Raw genomic sequence first — 27,348 nt, forward strand, 5'->3', positions numbered from 1 at the left:
TGAGGGACATCAAAATGATTATAATATCATGTCAGGTGAGAAGCATTCGCAAAATGTTCATGCAAGCACATAAAAACAAAATCTATTAACTCCTGGGGAATTTATGAAGGAAAACACAAAAGAACATTTAGAAGTTAAAAATTATATAAAAGAAATTTGCTAAACAGAAAAAGACATAGAGTGAATAACATGTTCAAAGATGCCCAGGATGGTGAAGCCAAACACTTGGGGGAAGACAAGTTGCCCAGAGAGGGAGCTATTTTGAGGCCATCATGTAGACACAAGAGTGTCTAACCCTGGGCCCACGGGCCGGATGCAGTTCAGGATGACTACGACTGTGGCCGAACACAAAGTCGTAAATTTACTTAAAACCTTTTTTTTGCTCATCAGTTTTCATTAGTGTTTGTGTATTTAATATATGGCCCAGAGACATCAAAAGTTTGGATGCCCCTGATAGAGTGAGGGAGGTGGTTTAATAGCAGAGAAGAAAACCAAAACATGGGAAGTGTGTTCCATATTAATAATTATTAATGAACTGAGACAATTTCTGCATGACTATACCTTTTATCTTTGATAACTTTGAGCATGTTTTTATAGGGGAAAAGGGGTGAGTAATCTATTGAACTTGTGGGGAATCATATTTCTTACTTGAGAAAGAGGAGAGTACTTAGAAATACAGGACAATATGGAAAGAGGTGAGAAAACAGTCAGCTTAGATATGGCAGGTAAAATCATGGACTTGGTAAAATCATCCAAAGATAATGGTAGAGGACTGAGAGAGAGTCAAAGGCAGAAATCTGCATTATAATAATAAAGGGACAGTCATAAAAGGGTGAGAAAGAGAAGTAAGAGAGGTAGGACTTTAGGGAGAGAAGATGAAGGGAGTAATAATTTCAGTGAGGAGAAAAGGGTACCTTCAATAGAGTGTTCAGGTGTTGGACACTGTGCTGAGCTCTTTATATACTTTACCTCATGTCCTCCTCCCCACAGTATGAAGTAATATGTTCCTAATTTTCCAAACGAGGTGACTAAAGAAGAGAATAGTTAAATTTGCATAATGCCACACATATCTGCTAAATTTTGGAGATGAAGTTAAACTCTGGTCTGTCTGACAGAAGCTCACATTTTTAAATGCCCCTCTGTCCCATAATACAGCAAGAGTTGGTAATGCCCGAAGTAAGAAAGTAATCAAATGAAAATCAAATAAAAATCAAAATTAAAAAGGTGCCATAAATTTAGCCATCAGTAAAAAAAGATAAAGTTTGGTATAGTAGAATAAGGAATCTTGAGGAATTTATGAAAAAATATTTTAATGTAACTTGAAACAAAGAAGGTTAAAAAGAAATTTGTAAGGCAAATATAAGTAGCAATGATCTGTATTGTTAGACAAATATGAACAATATGGACAAGTTACTTAATATTTCGATATCAGTTCTCTCTGAAGTGTAAGTAATCCTCAAACTATTTTGGATGAATAAATTAAGTAATATACATAAGATCTACTATCACTATGAGCAGTGTGTAATAGAAGTTCAAATAAGAATAATATTTGATATCACTATGAGCAGTGTGTAATAGAAGTTCAAATAAGAATAATATTTGATATCACTTAATAGATGGTTTTTCCCAGTTCAACTTTTGAGGACTGAGAAAAATAGAGACCAGACAGCAAATGCTGAATAGTAGATAAGAAAAGTGATAGTAGAAATAGTGAATGTAAAATACTTTTCAAACATTTGGCAGGGAAAAGAATTGCACTGGGGATGTAGTTTAATGGGGTCAAGAGGGTTAAAGGAGAAAAAATGTTTATGGAATATAGAGATAAACTAAAGATGGAAATATTGGTGGAGAAGAACCTAAAAGGGACCCTGATAGAATAAAATGGAATCATGTCCCTGAAAAAGATTGAATTTGAGTGGTTCCCCTGATAATTTATTTTTGCCCTTCTTCTTACCCCCTTTGAATAATAGATATTGGGCCATCTTTCAGTCTAAACAGCACATAAATTTTCAGACTATATGAGCCAGGGTCCAATCCTTCTGCCATTAATAGCAGAGTGACTTTGGACAAATCCCTCAGTGTATGCTACAGACTAAATGTTTGTGTCTCCCTCAAATTCATATGTTGATGGTATTTAGAGGTGTGGCCTTTGGGAGGTAATTAGGGTTAGACTAGAGTGGAGCCCTTATAGAAAGAGGAGGAAACATGGGGTCCCTTTATCTTGGAATGCACACACCAAGGCCACGTGCTGACATAACAAAAGAGAGCCCTCACCAGGAACCCGACCATATTGGCACCTTCATCTCAGATGTCCAGCCTGCATACCATGGGAGATACATCCTTGTTGTGTAAGCCACATAGCCCATGGTATTTCATTATAGTAGTTTGGACCAGGTGAAACTATGTTCCAGGACTTACTTGGTTAATCAATTTGTATAATGAGGCAGTTGGGCTAGAAAATCCCTAAAGCCATTTGCTGTTATTCTGACCCTAGTTCTGACAGTGTCTAGAAGAGGTTCTTCTAGAATTTGGTATTTGTCATCTTTTTCTTTGTTCTTACCTCAACACTAATCCCCAAACTTCAGGAAATTAAAAAAAAAAATCACAGAACTCAGCCTGAGGGTTCTGTGAAAGCAGTTAGGGAGGGGAACTTTCAATACTTTGCCTAGGTAAGCCCAGATGTTTATGGGGATCAGAGCTTTTATTCTCTTCTTTCTTCCCTTCTTCTCTGTCTCCCTCCTTCTTTGTTTCTTTCTTTCCACTTATTTTCCTCCTTCTACTACTTCCCGCCTGCTTTCTTTCCTTCCTGCTTTCCTGACTTTCCACCTTTCTTTCAAACCAGCAAGAAATGTCATTTCCTTTTCACTTCTCTTGTTCTTTCTATTACTTATTGTTTAAATAGGAAGTTGATTCAAACACAAATATTATATAATTTTTTTACATAGTGAACAGTGAATATATAACATATAAACAATATCAAGTCAATGTTTAATACATGGTAAAAATAAAGAATAATAAAATTTAGCTAACAAAATTATTTTATTGTATATCCAAAGGACATTGTAAATCAAATGTTTTCAGACATGTTTAGATGTGGGGGACAGTTTTAATAATATACATTTAAAAAATTGAACTCACAATTAATTTTATTTCCTATCCCATTAGCTCTTTCTCCAGTCATTTTTTAGGAAAAACATCTTAACATAATAATGATTTCTGTGCTTTGCTGGGGAAAAGTAAGGTCTGTGATACAGTGCTAGTATGATACAGCTGAAATGCTTAATACCATAAATCTTTCATACCATTTCTTATCACATTAACACAGAACAGCATCCTTTCTACTGGCCAGCTTAGTTTCCCTATTGCCTGCAACTATGAGAGATACATGAATATTTAAAAGTGTAAAACTAAGCTCTTATTGACTGCGTGCTCAAGAGCTAAGTTTAGTTTTTGCTTTTGTCCCCCCCAGAACTTGTTTCTCTTTAGAAAGATTCTATCACCTGCAGTGGAGCACAGCACCTAAGAGAAAGAGGCAGGCCTTCCCAGGTAATCCTCAGAGGCAAGGATTCTCTGATACTTTTCTGTATCATCCAGTGGACCGCACAGAGCCAACGGTAGCAAAAGGAGAGGTATGTATATTCAGAGAGTTCTCTGTTTCTTCATTGCCAAGCTCTTGTTGACTTTCTTGAAGTTGCAGATATAGCAATTTAGCAGTTTACTGTTGATCCCCCTAAAGCTGATAGTTTTGCATAAATACTTTGCATAGGCACTAGACCATTTCGTGCATTTGCCTGTGTGATTCTGTTTTATACTGTATTATACCTGATTCATTTTCACCCAAAGAAAAAAATACATTAGCAGTAAGTGAATCTGGATTTCATTGTGAATTCTAATTTGTTTTTCTTTTTGCAAAGTGAACAGGTCAGACATTCATTTAATACATATATAACATACTGATAATTACTAAATAGTAAAGATATAATTTCCTAGGAAAATGCATTTTCTTTCTGAGTAATCTTTTTTGTTTTAATAAAATTTAGGTAAAATTATTATGTGTTAGGTGTATGTAGATTCAGCATAGCCATGGTTATTCAATGAATTCACACTCATTCAGTGATCACAGGCTTTGGACACTGTCTTCAGCACAGAGCACAACAAAATAAATATTAAAACTTTGTTAACTTATTTCTTTTTATTCTGGATATATGGAAATGTAGATGCTATTCTCACTTGAAAAAATAATTAAAACTTTTATATGATGTTTTCCCTATAATTGTCACAGCTTGGGTCTCTTGTTCTCATGTATGTGAGAATTAAGATATGTAATGCTATATGAACCAGATACAAGCTAAATAGTAAAATCTAAAAGCTCCTGGATTTGGGCTTATGGAGAAAGATGTGAAAAAAAGAAAATGGTAAAGAAACAAAATTCAGTTACATATAAGGGAAAAAATGAGAGCCAGAAGAGCACAGATTGATTTTCAGCCCAAAAAATTTAACTCCAGCAAAACTATAAAGTCAATGTAAAGACAAAGGCATTGATAAGCATGAAAAGATTAATAATATTTATCTCTCATACATGTTTTATTACTAAGACACCGAAGAATGAGCTGGTAAACCAGTTGAGGTAAAATGCTTAGAAACAACAAATAATACTACTGACTGAACAGAGTAGCAACAAGGATTCTCAGTATGGGCTATCAATATGCAGAAGAGAGCACATTGGAGTTAGAAGATTCCAGGAGAAGTCCAGGAAAACCAACAAAGAGAATAAGTTAATAAATAAATTATAATTTAGAAAATAACCTTACTATACCAGATTAATGATTATCAACCCTGATTGCTCATCATAGTAATATAGTCTGCATAGCTTTAAAATGACATCAATAGTTAGGCACCACTAAAAAGTTTTGAATTAATGAGTTTGAGTTGGGTAAGCAGTGCATGTGGTGGGTTTTGTGAGGGAGGGCATATTTCAAAGGAGAGCATATTCAGCAGAGCACTGAATTCATCACATTCTTCATTTCATGGCCAGTACTGTCACTGGTCTTTGCAGTGACTCCTGCTTTATTTCCTTTTATCCCTATACCAAACTTTATTTCTTCTCCCATCATAGGAAATGATGTGTTTTTTATTGTATGTGTATGTATGTATGTATGTATGTATCCTGATGTCTATCCAGAAAGTATAGAGACATTCACTGAAGAAGGCACAAGATACAAGAAGCATTGTATATAGAACAAGGACACCTCAGTTCACTTTAACATAGGCACCTTGGGACCTCACACAGTTCTCCCAATTGCCATCATCTGCCTCATCATATTTTCCTAAATCTCATCTATGGTCTGAAATCTCTTCCCTTTCAAAAGTGATTTTAGTTTTGGAAAAAGCCAGAAGTCACATGGTGCCACATATGGGCTATAGTGGGGCTGAGTCTCCTGGGTGAACTGATGTTTCACAAAAAAACTCTGCATAAGACATGATGCATGAGCAGGCGTGTTGTGGTGATGAAGCTGCCAAATCACCAGTTGGCCATAGCTGCAGCCTTCTTCTGATCATTCAAATAGTTTCCATGGAGGAATTTTCTAGCTTAATGCAAAATTTGATGCAGATCCATTGCTCTACTTAACCATGTCTACTGCCCCCAATGACTACTACAGTGAAGTCATCATTGTTCACATATGTGCATTTCAGTCCACTCCCCTTGGCTGCCGGGTTACATTGACATGTATGTGTCTTATGTATTTAACTGTCTATGTATTTATATGCATCTATTTGTATAACTATATAGGGTGTGTGCTGCTTTGAACACATGTATGTAGTTCCTCTGTATCCATGATTTTACTTTATTTCTGAATGGTAGGATGAAATCTCACATCTGCTCAGAACGTGAATCTACTATATCCAAGCTTCATATACTATCCACCCATTAGTCACTTAGTATCCCTCTTGATTATCAGATCAACTGTTGTGGTATTGCAGTATTCTGTTTAAGTGCTATTATTTTACCTAATAAAGTACTCAAAGCACAAGAGTAGTGATGCTGGCAATTTGCATGCACTACAGAGAAGTCATAAAGTGCTTCCTTTGAGTGAAAATGTGAGTACAGTACAATACGATATTTTGATCTCAAAGAGCAAAATGGGGTCAAAGAGGCCATAGTCACATAACTTTAATTACAGTATATTGTTATAATTGTTCTACTTTATTGTTTTTAATCTCTTACTATGCCTAATTTACAAGTTAAACTTAATGTATATATGTATAGGAAAAAACACAGTACATATAGGGTTTGGCACTATCTGTAGTTTCAGACATCCACTGGGGGTCATGGAACATACTCCTGTAGGTAAGGGAGGACTACAGTATTTAATTAATATAAATACCAACGAATAATATATCTCATTTTGTTTCTTTGTTCCATTGAATATTATGTTATATGGACACTGCATGTTGGTCTAGCCTCTATTCCATTGTTTCTATGGGACGAACAATTTACATAGAGTAACCATGGATCATTTTTATTTTTCATGATTCTAGGGCAGTTCTGCTCATGGTACATGGTTTTACTTACATCTTTGCATTTGGATATAAGGTCTTTTAAGAACAGAGGCAGCTGGGTTGGCTTGGCCTCTTAGTACTTACAGTCTTTGTCTGGGCTTTATCACGTCACGTTGTCTCACAGCTCCCAGAGAGCAAAAGCAGTAACTGAAATGACTCTTAAAACCTAGTCTAGGAAGTAGAACAATATCAGTTCTTTCACATCCCATTGGTCAAAACAAGTTGAAGTCCAGCCCAAATTCAAGAGACAGGGAACCGGACTCTACATTTTAATTGGATTGGGAATAGCTAGGTCATGTTGCAAAGGGCATAGACAAAGAGGCATGCTTCATTGGAACTATCATTGTATATCAGCCATATAAGTAAAACAAAATGAAACTGTAAGTGAAGGAAAAATATGAGAATATAAAGAGTAATCATAGACCACTAACCATATTAAACAACATTTACAAGATCATCATAATAATATAAATACTATTTATCAACATGAGTAAAGAGTGTTATAACTCTGAGAAGGCTAAATGCTCATCTAGCGTCACAAAATATCAACAGATAATTTATAAAATGAAAAAATTAAGAAAAAAGTAGCAAAGTAGATTATTTTTAAAAATTGGAGTAAATACTAAAAACATAACTTAAAAAATGGAAACTTATTGCTTGTTGGGAGTGGTTTGGGGATTGGAAAAGTTAGGAATTCCTGCTGTATATAATGGGCTTTTTGTCAACTTTGTAAAGTATGCATACAGTTATTATTATTACATTTTAAAGAAAATCAAAATCAAATAAAACAAATACATAACAAAAATTTAATTTTATTATGTTCCACTTAAAATACTAATTGATTAGCTTCACTAGAACAAATTCTTCTGATGTTTAACTTGCACATATAACTTGCACACAGAATAAGATGAAACCTCTCTACAAAACTATGATTTGAAATAAGCCAGACTCCAGGAGGAAGTTTTTCTAATTACAAGGCTGAAGAGCCACAGACTATTCTTTTAAAAAATTACATTGTGTGCGTTTTCATCCCAAATAAATCCTCTTCATGAATGTCTGCTCTCTGGCTCAGGACATTGAGTGCTCTCAGAAATGCCACCTGAAAGCTGGGCCTCTGTGCCTTCCGATGTGATGGCTACGTGCCACACCAGAATAGCCAGAGGAAGAGCCCTTGGGCCGACGATTTTCCTGAATCCGTGGCCAGACTGCAAGGGCAACATTTCATCAGGAAGTCTTTGTGATTGTGGCTGAAGTGTGGGCGGGGGAAGTGATGGTCATCAGCAAAGCATTACTTTTCATGAAAGAGTTTCGATAATCAAAGTGCTTTAGATATGGCCAAGACCAGAAAGAAACCCTAGTAGCAGTGCAAAAGGGTTTGCATGTTTGTGTTGTGTTTTGCATTTAGTTTGTATAGAACTGTATATTACAATTATGTTTCCAATGAACCTGGTCTCTTTTGAATATCAGGGAACCTAGCATATAGGGAAAGAATATCTTATTTTAATTCAGAAAAACCATAGTGAAAGAAAATCCATTTTGATATAAGTATTTGAGATAGAAGCTAAGCATATAAACAGGCTGATAAGCTGTATAATGAAAGGGTAATTTGAATAAAAAAACTGTTTTTGTATCGAGTGAAGTCAAATAATATATTCAATTTTACATACTATTTTTATCACATTTATGGCAAATACACATAGAAAAAAGAATATAAAAATATGCTGTATCATGTTAAGAATGACTGTATCTGGTCTGCAGGATTATGAATTTTTAACCTCTATTTTAATTTTTCATAGTGAACATAAACTACCTTTATGATAGGAAATGTATGTATTAATTAAAAAAATACTTAATAGGACAGTGAGTATTCTTTTCTAGGATGGTGGCTTGACCTCATTAGATCATTTGAAATAGTTTTAAAAAACTTAAACCTCCTAGGTACCAAATGCCTAAATACAGTATAACTTATAATAAAAATGCATACCTAAAATGTGTTATAATCTATTTGCTATAGTTGTCTTCTGTGGGGGTGACCTCTCCATGAGAGGTCCCTCCGGTGTCACAGACATGCGTGAATAAGTAAATATGGCCAAGACAAGATGAGATCTGTTTGGGGAGAAGGAGTGAGCTGTGGCTAGTTTCTCAGGGGAGAGACAAAGGCCAGCGGTGGCCAGTTTCTCCCAGGAGAAAAAGGCCCCGAGCATCTTTCTCCAGAGCCTTTTATTGGGTTGTAATACACAGGAATACAAGACGACAAGGATCAAACAGTAGATAACATTACAAAGAAATCTGAGGGCTTACTATGAGTCAGTGTCTGTCAGGAAGAGAGTTGCAGAAACTTTGGGAGACATACTCATTTCCTCTTGGACCCTTAACATATGAATGAAAGCACTCTTAGCAGAGCAGATTTCACAGGTTTATCAGCAAGTCTTTGTGGTGCCAGATTTTTTCCCCAGGGCACGGTCTGGCTAGGCAGGGAGCTGCACTTCTCCCCAACAGGTATTCAGGCTTAAGAGGATTAGGGCCAAGAAGCACTTCTCCCAGAGAACATGGGGACTGGGGCTTTGACAAAGCTGGGGGGGGTGGTGAGAGTCCATTGCTCTCTGTTGCAGCCCCCTGAGTCCTTCCATGAAGGCCTCCCAAGTGATGGAGTCTGGCTTAGGTTGCCCCCCACTGTGAGGGGTCTTACCCATCATTGACTTCCGACCAAGCTCTGGGGACAGGGAGAGGAAACTGAGGCAGCGTTTGCTACCAGAGACAGGCTTTGTCTCCTGCAGCTGGCATTTCAAAGGTCATCTCTCGCCCTTAGCCACAAGGGGTAGAGATACAATCCCTAAAATCAGGCAGAGCGGTCTACAACAGTCTTTGTGATTTTCTTCTTGTTAAAGGCACACTGTATTTTCCTGCTTATTGATGTTGGTCTTGACTGATTAATTTTGGCCAATGAAATAGTAACAGATATAAAGAAAGCAGAAGCTTTGTGCTAAACTGTGCTTGCATAGTTAGTTGGGCTTGTTTTCACATCTCAGCCATTGCCATGAAGGAAATTTACCGAGGCTATTTCTGGAGTCCAGGGAGGATGGGAAAGACACGTGCAACAACAGAGTTGCTCCTGGATGAGCCCTGCTTCGATGAATCAACCACCCAGGTATGTGAGCAAAAATACACTATTGTTATTTTAAGCCACTGAGTTTGGAGATGCATTGTAACACTGATACAGAAATGGGTACTGACAAGTAAGGTATTGCAGCTACTCACACACACATATCTATATAATAGTATACATGTATATATACTATTAGCTGTAAAAGTAAGAAGTCATAGGTGAGAAACCCATTATAAGATATAAGGAAATCATTATAGGATGCTTAAACATTATGTGTTATGTAGTATAAGAATGGCCAGCTATCACAGTATGCCTGGAATTGAGAGGTTTCTTAGAATGTGGGACATGAGGTGTGGGGAATTCCTGGGCAAATCAGGATAAGCTGATCACTGAAAGAAATGTTTGATAGGGTTGTTGCCTTTAAATAGTTGCATGCAATATGGTAAATGTACCTTAGGGCTTGTCCATATGGGTATGATGGTAGCCAGGCAGACAAGGAAATCATGAACCTGATGCTTTTAGGTGCATATAATACTATTCCTCAACACAAAGAGCTCAGGAAAAATCATCCAGTTCATAGGCAGAATTGTTGGCTTGGAAACAAAAACAATTGTTATTATGTCTAGCCTCTCCCACCAGAAAAATTTCAGATAGAGGGTGTGGACAGTCAGGTCTAGCTTAGAGTAAAGGATGGAATCAAGGATATGGTCCAACACCCATTTTAAAATTCTCTGAAAGTGATGAGGTAGTCCCTAGTGGACACATTCAGCCAGGCAGAAGGTCTTCTAGAAAACATAGGAGCTAGATATGCCAAAAACACAAGTAATTCAGTCTGGAGAGAAGGACATTTGCCCCCAAAATTACAACATCAAATACATAGACTGCCCACAGAAGAGATGTCTTAGTAAAAAAAATGCCCTAAGTATAAACTAAAAGGTACTAATCTGTCTTAAATAGTTAAAAAACAAAAGCAAACCAAAAATACTTCAAGGCCCTCAACTTTCTACATCCAAGAAGCAGCCTGGGAAAGGAAAAGCCAGTCTATGCTTAAAAGGATTGAGTTTTTCAGTGCCTCCTTCAGATATGATGGAGGAGGGTGGGGCAAATGCAGCACAGCCCTGCACCCGCTGGGCTCTAGCCAGGGGCAGAGCTGCTCTTTCTATTCACAGGTCTGTGGGAACAAATATTTGTTGTTCTAAGCCACTTAGAATTGGAATAGTTTGTAACAATCCTCAATAGTTGGCTGACACAAAGACTTTTGCATATGCTCAGAAAATGATATGGGGCCCCACCCCTATTTTGAAGGAAATTTAAGGTTGGTAAAAGTAACAGATGCCTGCCTCTGGGCACTACCAATCTTCCTCTTCTAATTGCAAAATGAGTACTTAATACATATTCATTGACTTGGTATACAGCCTAGGGCTGCCAGAATTTTGGAATGTGTGGTAGTTATGTGCCATATCCTAGTGTTATTGGAGCATCTGGGGGTTGTGGTTTATTCCATGTATGGTCTATACCAGTGATTTCAACCATTTTCACCTCATGGCACACAAACTATTTACTAAAATTTCTGCAGCACACCCAAAATATATTTTTTGCCAATCTGACAAAAATTAAGTATAATTTTGCTTCATTTACACAAGATGGCTATTATGTTACCTGTTTTCAATTTTTTCATTCAAGTAGCTAAGAGAAAATAGGTCAGTGCCCCTGACTAAATAGTCAGCTTTGCATGTTTTAAAAACTCTTGAGTGACACTAGTTGAAAATTGTTGGTCTAGACTAAAAAGGAGAGAGGGGACTTGGAAATAGTAAAGCATGTGTTACATCAATCACATGGCGTAATAACTTACGATCTTGATATAGTAGTTATGTTTTCATAGTAGAAAGAATGCCTCAATAATAATTGTTAAAGATCCAAATATTATTAAGAATGTCAGTGTTACAAATACACTTAATTATAAAATATAAAAAGCTACAGTTTACTAAGTATAAAGCACAATAAATACATTAATCAGATGATTGAGCAAAGTGATTTTGCTATGCTTTGGAAAATTACTTCTACTTGTGAGTCTGCATTGGTAAAATGAATTATTGTGATTAATGTTTATGGTTTACTTTATTTCAGTTATTTTAAAGTAACACTTTTCATTTTACATTTCTATAAATTGAATTTTTACAGTTTCCTTAGCAGAATCATTGAACCATTGAACCAAAACTTAGTTTCTATGCCAAAAAGTAATGAGCCAAGTTAAGTTTTCTCTTCAATAAGAAAGAACTTCCCACTCGTTCACTGTAATGACACGCATTGGGCCATCAGTTGAAACATTCATTGAGTGCTTATTTATTTGGGAGGAAAAACACTGAGAAAATTACTAAATGGTTCCTTGTTTCCTTAATGTTATTTAAACAAAGAAGCAAAGAGAAAAGGAGTGAAAAAGTGAAACACCATATATTAGAAAGCTATTATACAAATACAAATTTCATTTGTTAACAACTCAGTAAAAGATCTAAAAGGTAAATAGAGTAAACAGAATTCAAGGAAACTTCTGAGGTTCTCAGAAAATAGCTTTGGTTTGTCAAAAGCTAATGCATTGCTGATTTATGCTATTCACTCTTTTCCTAAATGCCTAATATATGATCTCCTCCATTCTCTAGAAGTAAATTTTAACTTCAGTCTCTAAAAGCAGAACTTGATGCTAATTTTGTAATTATGCAGCTCAGTCAGGAAATAACCTTTCATCCACTTTCTTATCAATTTACTTTTATATCCCAATAGGGGAAGCCATCACCCTTTGTATGAAGTCAGCTCTGTCACGTAACAGTGAGACCTTTACTCTAAGAAATGATACTGACTGTATTGGTCTAGAGATATTATCCAGAGAAACTTTCATCATTGCCACTTATGTAGTTGTTCATGTACAAACCTGTACTTGACAATGGAGAAGGTAAAAATAATCAACCATCCAGAGAAAACTAATACTCTTCCAACTTCACACTTCACTGGTCATCAAGCAAAATGATCTTGTCATTGCCTTATTGAAAAAAAGGGAAATACTGTTTAGAATTAACATGCCCAAGCTCCATTCTGCCTTCTCTTCTCTTCTCCTAGTGAAAAACTCACTCTTCCTCTGATTTTCTTTCTTTCAGTAAATGGCATCACTATCTACCCTATTGCATAAGCTGAGTTCTTCACAATCATCTTTGCTTTTCTCTCATATATCCAAGTTCAAATAACTTGCAAAATTTATCTTTTGCTCTACATGTAACTTTATTTCTACTCTGCCTAGCACATCATACATCCAGTAAATGAGAACTGTTAGTGTATACCCCCATAGCGGCCCTTTGCTACAGTCCACTTTCCTAACCTCATCTTTAGCTCTATCTTCCCATGTTCACTGGATTGACTGTACAATGTTTCCTAAATATGCATTTTTAAATGCATTTTGTAGTTTTCGCGAGGCCACCAAGAGTGCTATACATGCAAATAAGTGTGACAGGTTTAGCAAGTAAAAATATGGGATCTCCAGAAAAATTGGAAGGCCAGTCAAATGGACAATGAATAATTTTTAGTGTATGTGCCTTTCATTGTCCATCTGACCTTCAAATTTAATTGGGTCCTGTATATATTAATACTAGAGGTCAAAGAGAAGTAGCAAAATATACAATGAAAGATGAGCAAGCAATAACTAAGAGCGACTATAAGCCCTGGTTTGCCATGGACAGGACTCGTTCACATTGCTGTCTTCACGTAACTACAGATAGACTTTCAAATATGACCATATGTGGGCCTTTCTTGTGCCTCGCCTTCTCTATTTCTCTGGTTTATCTTTGCAGCATTTTCCCTCTTGTACATTTTCCTTCAGTGAGTTTGTCTCTCTTCTGGTTTCTTGAATGCAATTGCCTGCCTCTCTTTTTAGAACCTACATATGCTCATGCTGACCTCTGAGGGGAAAGAATCTGTTCTCTCCTCCCTTCTTCCGGGCATCCTCCATTCCTGTCCTTGCAGCCTCCATTTAACCTCCCTTCTCTCAGATCATATAATGGTCCCGTGTAAGCATTTTGTGTGTGAGTGAGCCCCTGCAGGAGGTCAGTTTCCTAGCCTAAGATTAATGGTGACTCTTTTCCCCTTTTCTATGCTTATCTCAATTTATAATAATATGTTTGTGTTATAAATGGACTATTGTGTGTGTTTTTCATTAGACTATAAGCTATGTAATTTCAATGATTACATATCTTGCATTAAGTAAGTACTTGTAGTAAGAATTCATGAATATAGGGAAATAATTTGATAGCAGTAATTTTAATAAAGACCCTAGCTGTCCATGTGTGAAATGGCTGCCTTTAAATTACTGAGCTTGTGATCACTTGACATTTTTAGCCAAAGGAAGAATGACCATCTGTCAGTAATATGTGTGTTCCAGAAGGGTTTATACAAATACTAGGGTGGGAAGTTGATGGCCTCTAAGGTCTTTTCTGACCTTTATATTCTATGATTTACAAATGAACTTTATAATACAACTTACATGTAAGTTGGAAGTGCCAGTATTTTACAAATAATCTTAATTATTCTGAAGTGTTACAGGATGAGACCCACTGATTATTGCACATTAAATTTATGATAAACGATTGAATAAAACAGTGAGATTGAGAGATGGTTGTCTTTATTTTTATTTCTTTTCCAGATAAGGATTTGAAGATATACATCAATTCAATCAGCTATCAAAATAGTTTGGGGCAGACTAAGGTTTATAACTCAAGATTCAAGAGGCCTTCTATGTTGCATAGAGTTTCTAAACTTTTAAATTTTGTAAAATATATAGAAAATAAGCACATTATTTGGCATACTGAGTGATTAGAGCTAAAATAATATACAATCACTTTCAATTGCCTAGTGAAATTACAACTACTAAATTCAGAAATTCTGCAATTCCCATTCACTTGGGCTTCTAATATTATAAATTATATTATATGTGATGCCAAATATTATAACGTGTAGTGTTCCCTTCTTATAAAATAAATTATTCAAAACTTACATCTATTTGTATATCTATCTCTCTCTTAGAGAGCCTATCATCTTATACAAAAAATTATCTGTATAAAGTTAAATATTAGTAATACATCAGAGGCTATCATCAAAGTACTATTTTTAATAATTCATACCAAGTATATGTTTATACTAAAAACTGAAAACTAGTGTTATTTTTTATGTAAGTAATGTGTTATTAAGAAATGCATCAGTCATTATTCATATACATAGAATTTCTTTTCTTTTTATTTTAACATTTTCACAGTGCTTACTAAGTGTCAGGCACTGTTCTAACCACTTTTTAAATATTAATTCATTAAGTCCTGATAGGAACTCACTAAAATAGGTACTATTAACTTTCCATCTTTAGAAGAGAAAACTAAGATAGATATTTATTTAGTCAATTGAGTAAGGCCACAGGTTGTAGGTAGAGAAACTAATGTTTGAACCAAGTTAGTCTGGTCTCAGGTACATGCCTTTAATCATTATGTGATAGAAAATCAAATATCAAGAGTGTACTAGGCTAAAAATGTGTGTGTGATACACACAAACACATATGTATAATCTTGCCTCATTTCTTCTTCTTCTTCATATCTTCTATCACTTTTTAGAGTTTTAGAGGTAATCGCATTTGGCCTTTAGTGATCGTAACTATTTCTGGTAGATATGCCATAATGTTATTTAAGTGAGAAGCATAAACCTTTATTTACTAATTAAAAAAAATATATGAGAAAATTTGAACACACTACTTCTAATTCTTTTTTGAACTGCATGCCCACACTATTCTTAGTTGTATTTTGGTTATTTTAGATTCTACCCTTGATCTTTTAAGAAATATACTTAGATACCTACTTTTGATCCATTCACTTTAAATATTTTTCATCTAGATAATTCCACTCTTATCTTTTCTCCTCTTTTTTTGTGAGCCATAACATTATTTTATATTATAAAAAATTATATAATTTGTATTTTATAGAGAAGCATGGTTGCTTTAAAAGTTAAAAACCAGTAAAAACTCATTGACAAAAGATGCTTTTTTGTGTAATCATTACTTACTATTACACTAAGAACTGTGAAGGACATACAATCCAATGGCATTAAAATTTGGAATCATATTGCCTTCTTTCCTTATAATTGCTCCAAAACGTGCTACAGTTGTTTGCTTAAATGAGGACCATGCTTTTATTATAAAACTTTAGGTTTCCACATGTTTTATGCATTTTTCTCTTTCTTTTTTAAAGTATCTTATTTATTTATTTTTAGAGAGGGGGAAGGGAAGGAGAACAAGAGGGAGAGAAACATCAATGTGTGGTTACCTCTCATGTGTCCCCCACTGGGGACCTGGCCTACAACCCAGGTATGTGCTCTGATTGGGAATCAAACAGGTAACCCTTTGCTTCACAGGCCCATGCTCAATCCACTGAGCTACACCAGCCAGGGCTATTTATTTTCTTGAAGAGGTATATAGTGGTCTTCTGATTCATTGATCACCTGCGTCATTTATCTCTCAGATTTAATTTTATGCATAACCATTGAAACAGAGTTTATGAAATGAATAACTCCTATAAAAAACCTATATGAATTGCACAAATATACATAAGTGGGTAGCTTTTTATACTTTGAGATAATTATAGATAAGCATAACAATTTTGTATGTATATAATAGGAACATTATAGTGCTGTTGCATATGTAAGAAGTTTTTAAATTATTCCAGTTTGAAACATATCAGTATTATGTAGGATATATTTTTAGTTCTTTAGTTAATAAAGGCATTTATATGCCTACAATAATTCTTTAGCTCACAAGAAGTATAAGATAATTATACCAAGTAGTCTATTGCAAGGAAAACTTAATACTGTTTCTCTACCATTGCTATGCCAGCTAGGTCAGTCCAGAAATTATCCAGTCAAGTAATATGAAAAATAGAGACATTTATTGAAGAAGGTACAAGATACAAGAAACATTGTACGTAGGACAATGACGCCTCAGTCCCCTTAAATGTAAGCACCTTGGGACTTCACACAGTTCTCCCAATTGCCATTAGCTGCCCAGTATGTTACTGAATCTCATCAATGGTCTGAAATCTCTTCCATTTCAAAAATGATTTTAGTTTTGGGAAAAGCCAGACATCTCAGGACACCAAATCTAGGCTGTAGGGGGACTGAGTCACCTGGGTGATTTGATGTTTTGCCAAAAAACTCTGCATGAGATGATTCATGAAGGGGCATGGTGGTGATGAAGTTGCCCATAGCTGTGGCCTTCTGAATCATTTGAATAGTTTCTGCAGAGGAATGTTCAAGCTTAACATAAAATTTGATGCAGATTCATTCCTTTACTTGCTCAGTCATTTTGTATGTGATGGCCACACAGTACACATGCTCCCTCAATGGCATTTACTGCCCCCACTGACTAGTATATGCATTGTTCATGCATGTGCATTCCAGTCCACTCTGCTTGGCTACCAGATTACATAGGTGTTACACGAACCATTCTTTTTATATTAACAATGGTTGGGCTTTTTATGGACAGACCTTGTATATTTGGATTATTTTCTATTGACAATATCAGTAATTCTAGAATTTTAAATAGACCCAGTTTACTTTGTCCAGCTGTGGACTTGCAACAGGAGTGTCCACCCTCTACAGGCCACAGTAGCCATGCCCCAACCTCTCAGGAGATCCACTAGCCTTCCAGAGAGAATCACTACCTTCCCCCTCCCCCCTCAGGAGTCTCCACCCTACCGAGCTTGCATTCTACATTATTGTCAGTGGGCTGTTGCCACTCTGTTCTCCTAAGGCAGAAGACTCTGAAGGAGGTCCAGGCAGACTTTAGAAAAAAGTAAACTGTAACTCTTGAGGGGGGCCATTATTCCTTGTGTACCAGATCAGCACCATTGGCCACTGTTCCTGTGCAAAGCCTTCCCTTCACACAGCCTCATCTTGGTTGTTGGGTGTGATGAACACTGCTGACCTCACCCCAATGAGTCCCTGAGACCCTGCTCCATTACAAAAGTACACAGGCACACATCAGGGGACAGCTGACCTTGGTGTATCTTGAGACACTTGCTGAGTGGCCTCAAACCTAGCACTGTCACCAACATTGAATCTGTATCAGTATTGTAGTTACCACTCACCCCTACCTGGTGACTCACTGAGAGTCTCCTTTAAATGACTTATGAACTGCTAGAGGGTCCTTTAGGGACTAAGGATCACAGGCAGCTACCAGGTAAATGTGGGTCTTAGGGATACTTGGCTTTTTTACTCACCTGGCCCCAGACTTGGGGCTGGTGGAAACTAGACTTAGTATGAAGCTGGGCTCCTTCCAGGCACAACCAGACACTGCAGAGGCAGCCACAAAGTGTGGATCACTTTGTAGCTCCAAACAGGTAGATCAAGCCCTATCACTTCCAACCCCTAACATACCAGGCACTAGATCCTTCCCCAAGGATTCCAGAACCAATACAACCAGAGGTTCAGACCGCATCAGGACATGACACAATTAGTTCCACAAACAGCACACACAAAGTGAGACCTTGGAAAGCAACAGACTCTGTTGGGGAAAATTCAGCTTTGTGGAACCAGGCCCCTCACAGCAGCTCATACATTGTTCTCAGGGTCCCTCCTCATAGTCAGCAGGCAGCGCAAACCCACCCATGATGGGCCAACAACAATTAAGACTCCACTATGCAGGAGGACTCAAATAACCCAGACAAGGGACATTCCTGACCCACCTAGCTCAGGCAAAAAGGGAGACTACACGAATGAACCCCGACAGACCCCTACTATGTAAGTCCAACGTACCAAAGCATAGCAGATGTACCTCATACACAGAAACACATATAGAGAGGCAGCAAAAATGGGGAGACAAATAAACATGCTCCAAATGAAAGAACAGGAGAAATACCCAGAAAAAAGAACTAAATGAAGCAATCTACCAGACACAGAGTTCAAAACAATGATTATGAAGCTGCTTAAGAAACTCAGGGGAAGATCGAGTAAACTTAGTGAGAACCAAAAAAAGAGAGGAATCCTAAAACAGAACATAAAAATTATAAAATATAACCAGTCATAAATTAAAAATACCACATTTGAAACAAAAAATATACTAGAAGGAATCAATAGTAGGCCAGAGGAAGCACAGGAGCAAATCAGCAATTTGAAAAACAAGGTAGCAGAAACCACCTAATCAGAGCAGTGAAAATAAAAAAAAGAAGTGATAATATTCCTGGCCAGGTGGCTCAGCTGTTTGGAGCATTGTCCCATACACTAACATGTCACGGGTTTGACCCCAGGTCAGGATACATGCAGGAGGCAACCAATCAATGTTTCTCACATCAACATCTCTCTCTCTCTCTCTCTCTTTCCCCCCTTTACTTTCTCTATAAAATCAATGAACATATCCTCACGTGAGGATTAAAAACTAATTATACTCTAAGGGACCTCTTGTAAACAGCATGCATAACAGCATTTGCATTATAGGGGTACGAGAAAGGAGAGGAGAAAAGGCAAAGGATTAAGAACCTATTTGAAGAAATAATGACAGAAAATATCCCAAACCTGGTGAAGAAAAAAGCAGCAGAAGTTTAGGATGTGCTGAGAATTTGAAATAAGATGAACCCAAATTGGCTCACACCAAGACACATCATAATTAAAATGGCAAAGGTTAGCCCTGGCTGGTGTGGCTCAGTGGTTGAGTGCCAGCCTGTGAATGAAAGGGTTGCCCATTCGATTCCCATTCTAGGGCACATGCCTGAGTTGTGGGCCAAGTCTCCAGTAGGGGGTGCATGAGAGGCAACCACACACTGATGTTTCTCTCCTTTTCTCCCTCCCTTCCCATTTCTAAAAAATAAATGAATAGAACTTTTTAAAATGACAAAGATTATATATACAAAGAGAAAATCCTAGAAGCAACAAGGGAAAGATAATTAGTTACCTACAAGGGAGCTCCCATAAGACTGTCAGCTGATTTCTCCACAGAAACATTTCAGGCTAAAAGGGTTTGGCAAGAAATATTCAAAGCAAACAAAACCAAGGACTATAGCCAAGACTAATTTAACCAACAAGGCTATCATTTAAAATTGAAGGAGAAATAAAGAGCTTCCCAGACTAGAAAAAGTTAAGAGATCATTACCATCAGATGAGTATTGCAATAAGTGTTAAAGAGTTTTATTTAAGAAAAAGAAAGAAAAAATAAAGAGAAACATAGTTATAAAGAATAAAATGGCAATAAATACACGCCTATCAATAATAACTTTAAATATAAGTGGTTTAAATGCTGCAATCAAAACATAAGGTGGCTGAATGATATGAAAAGAAGATATATATATGCTAACAAGATATATATATGTATATACATATATAGACAGCATATATACATGTATATATACATACATACATATACATACATATATATATATATATATGCTATCTACAAAAGGCCCACCTCAGAAAAAAGATGCACACCAACTGAAAGTAAAGGAATAGAGAAAGATATATCATACAAATGGAAACAAACAAACAAAAACCTGGGGTAGTAATACTTATATAAGACAAAACAAACTTTAAAACAAAGGCTATAATAAGAGACAAGAAAGACACTATATAGTGATGAAGAGATCAAACCAAAAAAAGATAGAACCCTTGCAAACATTTGTGCACTGAACATACAAGATGAAAAATATATAAAGCAAATCTTTATGGGCATAAAAGAAAAGATCGACAGTACTACAGTCACAGTAGAGGATTTTAAAACTTTGTTGGCATCAATGGATCATCCAAACAGAAAACTAACATGGAAACAGCCACCTTAAATGAAACACTAGCCCAGGTGGATTTAACTGATATTTTCAGAGCATTTCACCACAAAGCAGCAGAATATACATTCTTTCAAATGCACATAAAAACATGTTGTAGGATATACCACATGTTAGGTCATGAAACAAGTCTCGGTAAACTTAAAAAGTTTGAAATCATATCAAGCATCTTCTCTGCCTGCAGTGAGAGAAAAGTATAGTTCAATCGCAAGAAAAGAACTGAAAAGCACACGAGCACATGGAAACGAAATAACATGTTACTGAACAGTGACTAGGTCAAAACTGATATCAAGAAAGATATTGAAAGTTAACTTAAGACAAATAAAAACGAGAAGACAACAACGGAAAATTTATGGGACAGGCAGAGCAGTTCTAAAAGAAAAATTCTTAGCAACATGGGCCTACCTCAGGAAAGAAGAAAAATCTCAAATACACAATCTAACCACACACCTAAAAAGAAAAAATCTAGGGGAAAAAACCCAAAGTGAGAAGAAGGGAAACAAGTATAAAGGTTACTGGAAAAAATAAATGGTATAAAGACAAAAAAGAAAAAGAAAAAAAAGAAACCAAGGGCTTGTTCTTTGAAAAGATATACAAATTGACAAACCTTTAATCAATCTCATAAAGAAAAATAGAGAGATGACCCAAATAAATAAAACCAAAAAGAAAAGAGGAGAAATAATAGCTGACACTACAGAAATACAAATGATTGTTGGAAAATATTATGAACAACTGTATGCAAGCACATTGGAAGATCTGGATGAAACAGATAAGTTCCTAGAAATACACAATCTTTCAAAACTGAATCAGGAAGAATTAGAAATCTGAATAGACTGGTTACCACTAATGAAATTAAAACAGCAACAACCCTAGCAAACAAAAATCCTGGACCGATGGTCTCACAGGGGAATTTTACCACACATTCAAAGAAAAACTGACACCTATCTTTCTCAAAAAATTCAAGAGGAGGAAAGACTTCTAAGCTCATTTGATGGGGCCAGTCTTATCCTATTTCCAAATAAGATAAAATACTACAAAGAATGAAAATTATAGGCCAACCTCTCTGATGAACATAGATGCTAAAATCCTCAATGAAATATTAATAAAACAAGTTCAGCAATACATCAAAAAGATCACACACTTGATCAAGTGAGATTAGGTTGGTATAATATTCACACATCAATACATATAATGCACCACATAAAATAAGGAATAAAAAATGTATGATTTTATCGATAGCTGCAGAAAAAGCATTTGTCAACTTCAGCACCCATATATGAAAACATTCTCAGCAAAGTGGGAATATAGGGTACATATCTCAACATAACAAAGTCCATATGTAACAAATACACAGCTAAAATACTCAGTGGAGAAACACTAAGATAATTTCCCTTAAGTTCAGAGGCAAGACAGGTGTAAGATCAGGAATAAGGCACGCATGTTTGCTTTCACCACTGTTATCAACATAGCACTGGAAGTCCTAGCTACAGCAAATAGACAAGAAGAAGAAATATATGATACCCAAATTGGAAAGCTTGAAATAAAACTGCCATTATTTGCAGATGGCATGCTATTGTATATAGAAAATCTTAAAGTCTCCACCAAAAAACTACTAGAACTGATAAATAGAATCATTAAACTAGCAGGATTCAAAATTAATATTAAGAAATTGTTTGCATTTTTATATACCAATAATGAACTATCAGAAAGGGAAACTAAAATAAAACAATCCCATTTATACTTGGATCAAAAATAAATAGGAATAAACTTAACAGGGGAGGAAAAAGACTTTCACTCAGAAAATAATAAGACACTGAAGAAGAAATTGAAGATGAAAATAAATGGAAGCATATATCATGTTCATGGATAGGAAGGATTAACATTATTAAAATGTCCATATTAACCAAGGCAACCTATAGATTCAGCATAATACCTGTAAAGAAACAATGGTGTATTTTGCAGAGCTAGATCAAGCAATCCAAAAATATATATGGAACCACAGATGACACTGAAGAGCCTCAGCAATCTTGAGAAAGAAGAACCAAGTTGAAGGTATTATGCTATCTGTTATCAAACTATATTACCAGTCATAGCAAAGAAAACAGCACAGTGATGACATAGGAACAGGCATAGATAAATGGAGATAAGTAGAGTCCTGAAAAATAAACTCATGTCCATATTGTTGGTTAATATTTGACAGAGGAAGGAGAAAATACAATGGGAAAAAGATGGCCTATTCAATAAATTGTGCTTGGAGAACTGGACAGATACATGTAAAACAAGACTCTAAACTACCTTCTTACACCATTTATTAAACAAGAATAAACTCAAAATGGATTAAAGACTTAAATATAAGACTCAAAACAATAAAAATTCTAGAAGAAAACATAGGCAGTAAAATCTGTGACATTTTTCTTAGCAATATGTTTTTCTCATCTATCTCCTTGGGCAAGAGAAACAAGAGAAAAAAAATAAGCAAATGAGACTACATCAAACCAAAAAGTTTCTGCACAGCAAAGGAAAGCATCAAAAAAATGAAGAGTCAACATACTAAATGGGACAACATATTAGCCAATGATATACCTGACAAGGTGCCAATATCCAAAATTTATAAAATGTCTCATATTACTCAACACCAAAAAAGTAAACAACCCACTTAAAAAATGGGCATGGGACCTGAATAAGCACTTCTCCAAAGAGGACAGACAAATGGCCAGTCAACATATGAAAAGAGCCTTAACATCCATAATCATCAGAAAAATGAAAATTAAAACCACAAGGATATATCATCTCACACTTGTCAGAATGGCTATTATCAATAAATCAACAAACAATTGTTGGTGAACACGTGAGGAAAAGGAAACCCTTGTAGACTGTTGGTGGGAATGCAGATTGGTGCAGCGACCATAAAAATCAGTATTTCTAGTGTAAGTAGTTTGTGCAAAGGTAGATATATATATTCAGAGAAATTTTAAATATACTTATGCAAGTTAATATTGCTTTGCTTATGCTCTTTACTCATTGATGTTAAATAATGATATTGTAAATAAAAATTCTGTTGTTATTGCAAAAAACAACATTATGGAGTTTCCTCAAAAAATTAAAAATAGGTTGGTCATATGACCCAGTGATTTCACTTCTGGAGATTTATCTGTAGAAACCCAAAACTCTGATTTGAAAGAATATATGCACCACTATGTTTATTGCAGCATTATTTACAATAGCCAAGATATGGAAGCCACTCAAGTGTTCATCAATAGACAAGTCCATAAAAGAGTGGCAGTATAGATTTACAATAGAATATTACTTGACCATAAACAATGAAACCTTACCATTTGGAACTGCATGAATGGACCTAGATTAGCTCAGTGAAATAAACCAGTCAAAGAAAGACAAATACCATATTGTTTTCCTTATAGGTGGAATCTAAAGAACAAAATATAGAACCAACACAGTTAAAACACACTCATAGACACAGAGAGTGAACTGGTGGTTGCCAGAGGGGAGAATGGTTGAGGTACTGTGTAAAAGAGGTTAAGGTATTAAGAAGTACAAATTGGTAGTTAAAAAATTGTTATGGGGACTTAAGTAAAGCATAAGGAATATAGCCAATGATATTGTGATGACTGTGTACGGCGCAATTTAGGGTACTGGAACTATCAAGGGGAACACTGTGTGAAGTATATGTCTAACTACTATGATGTACACCTAAACCATACAAAATAAAATTGAAATGAAAGAAATGAGGGGCTTGAGCAACATATAAGTTCATCTACATGGACATGGAAATCACTATGGATGATGCAGGCAAGACTAAAACTTTGAGACAAGTTTAAAATTTTCATAAAGAAGGAGAGTATCCAGGAGATTTGAAGGTGTCCTTGCCAGCAAAATGGGGGAGGGTGGCACAGGCTTCTATGGAGCAAGAGGACTTTTAATAGGAAGAATAATGGCTTAAACAAAGTCAGAAGAAACCAGGATATACTACATCCCCACCTTGAAGTATTTGAGAGTTTGAGAAAAGAAGTCTTTGCTTGAGAGATATTCAAGGGAAGCAATGTCCTCAAAGGAGATCCAGGTTACAGTTAAAACCAGTATGCAAAAAAAAAAAAAAAAAAAAGAAAGAAAGAAATGGGTAAGAAAACAGTTTAAGGATATTTGGAAGTGTTTTAGTCATGTAGTTGGACTTTCAAAGTGTACAACTGAAAGTTTTGTGAAGTGTAGGAAGATAAGGGTGTTTGCTCAAAAAATAAAAAAAATATTTTCACCAGAATATTATGGTGTTAAAAGTACTGAACAGAAGAGGGGACCAAAGGTGCTTATAATTTGGGTGGTGCTCAAAGAAGCCAGGAATCTTAAGGAAAAATAATTCCTTATTATTTGCATCAGACAAAATAAACAGAGATGGTGCAGTAACCCCCATACCACCTGACATGGAGTAAGCATCTCACACGGTGAGCAAGAAAGTCCATGACTGGCTTCTAGGCATCAGCAGTGAGGAGCCACCATATCTGCTTCAGGGCTATGTTTCTGGCCTCACTTTAAGATTAGGCAACAAATCTGAGAACCACAGGGACTAACCAAAAACTGTGCTGTAAAATTCTACTCTGAAGCACCCCTATAAGGTTCTGCCCAGAAAGGAGAGGGGGTCATGCTGACTCTAAGTGGCGTTTTCTGCTCCCTCCTGCATGTCCCTTCTCTGATCTTTGGCCCAAGTTGTAGTTGCAACAGCTTTGTCACCCACTGCCTTCCTGTACACTTCCCTCTCTGGTTTCAGTGTCCTCTTGGGTCATATTATAGACCTAATATCTTTCTCTGATGCCTTATATTCATGGAATTATATAAATAAGTGAAAGTTTTTTGTAAAATGTAATAAGTTAAATAGATGAGGTAATGACTTCTTTTTGCTCATTCTTGCTTCAGACTTGTTCCCCTAAGTCCCAACACCCTAACTATAACCTAGGACTTCGATCAATCTTTGCCCCCATGGGCATAATTACATGTTTTCCCAGGGGATCTGGACTAACAGTGCATCCCCATTTCTGCTTTTTGGCATTTCCCATGATCACTCTGCAACCTAGCAACTGGAACCATTTCCCTGTTTTGTGGGGCCCAGTGACTTGCCTAATGGGAGAGGAGGATTGTGTACATTTCACAATGGGCATCACATTGCAGAGCGAGGCATGTGAACTAACTGTTAGAGTTAGTTGGAGCTTCTGTCAAGTTGTTGCTCTTGACTGGAGGAGTAACATCTTTCAAAAATAACAAGAAAGTTACCTCAAATTTCCTCATTTCAACCCCAGCCTCCAACTCCTCATTATGTTCCTAAAAGAATTTACCTTTAAGGCAAATTTCCTAACCTGAATCCTAACTCTTCTGGCCCTACTCCCATGTAGCACTCACTTCTTTGTATTTTCTTCCCCACTGCTGTCCCTGATGTGAATAATACCAACTCTTTCAACTCTCCCACCATGTTATTTAACTACCCAGTTGTTCCTGTGTTCCTTCCAGAACATCCACCTTCTGCCCTGTTCATTATGGTCCCCTTTTTTTGTCATTCCTCTAGGTATGCTGCTTTGCCCCCTCCTAGCACCTCATTCTAATTTATTGGATTCTGGTCCTCACGGACATGCCAGCCATCTCAAACCAGACCTGATGATTCGCAAATATTACACTGAAAGATACTTTCCCTACTAGTGGGATAGTTTTGTTGCCATTCAGAATTTCTAGGACTGTGGATTGTCAGTAGCTTGACCTGGTAGACATTGGACATTTGAGATGATGGCCTACCAATGTTCAGCTTGGAGGATGCCAGAGATGCCATTAACAAGGTCCTTTTTCCAAAGAGTCTGTTCCTTTCCCCACCTGCCTGATCAGGCAGCCTGCAGACACCTCTACCTTTTTCTCTGGCTTCTCCATGGAACTGAGTGTGCTCCACAGAGCAAACAGCAATAAGAATGAAGAGTGGAAACCTTCTCATCTGATGTCTAAGAGGAGGGATTCTCAAGAATCCCTAAGTTGTGACCATGAGTTCTGGTAAGTTGTGCTGTCGGAAGAAAGCCCATGTCTTGGCATGGTAACTGGGAAGAGCCTGCGGATGGGCTGGCTCTTGCGTGGCATCCAGAATATCACAATCTTGTTGGACTCGTCCACCTGCACTTCTGTGTGCCTCCCTGGCTACTCCATCTTTCACAGCTTGCATCACTGTCTCCACCATCAGGTTTATTAATTCCAATTCACCTGGTGCCTAGGGCCCTAGGAAATATATCCAGACATCAGAGACTAAAAGCCAAGAAATGGGATGATTTCTTGGTCACAGCCCTTGGTCAACACAGAACACAATGACCGTAAACTGGATTACTTCAGAGTCTACATTGACATCACTCTGTACAGACTAAAGAGTGGAGCTTAGAAGAAGATGATTGCCACATGCAGTTAGCCAGTAGCAGTGCTGACCCATCTTTAATGCCCAAAGTGGTAAATAAGGATACTTTAAGAGGAAAAAAAAAAACAACGAAAATAAGCAAACAACAAAGAAAACCCAAAATATGTTTGCTCATTGTGGCTGCCATTTAAATTTTCAGGGAGACTTTTTACAATATTTTCATCGCTATGTGCAATTTCTTTATCAATTTCTTATGTTGATGTTGAACAAGGGGCTAAATATTCCAAGTGACCTAATTATTGAGATGTCTTTATTATGGGAACATAGGCATTCCTTGCTCCTTTTTGACACTGCTTTGGAGGAGGATCCAGGAGCAAAAGAGAGGGCAAGAGAAATTTAATTGGTAGGATGGCAATAATCTAAGAAAATGTGATGGAAAATGATGTCTACTGCAC

This window comes from Artibeus jamaicensis, unplaced genomic scaffold (assembly GCF_021234435.1).
Source record: "Artibeus jamaicensis isolate MK-2021 breed Jamaican fruit bat unplaced genomic scaffold, CSHL_Jam_final contig_415, whole genome shotgun sequence".
In the NCBI taxonomy this organism is placed as follows: domain Eukaryota; kingdom Metazoa; phylum Chordata; class Mammalia; order Chiroptera; family Phyllostomidae; genus Artibeus; species Artibeus jamaicensis.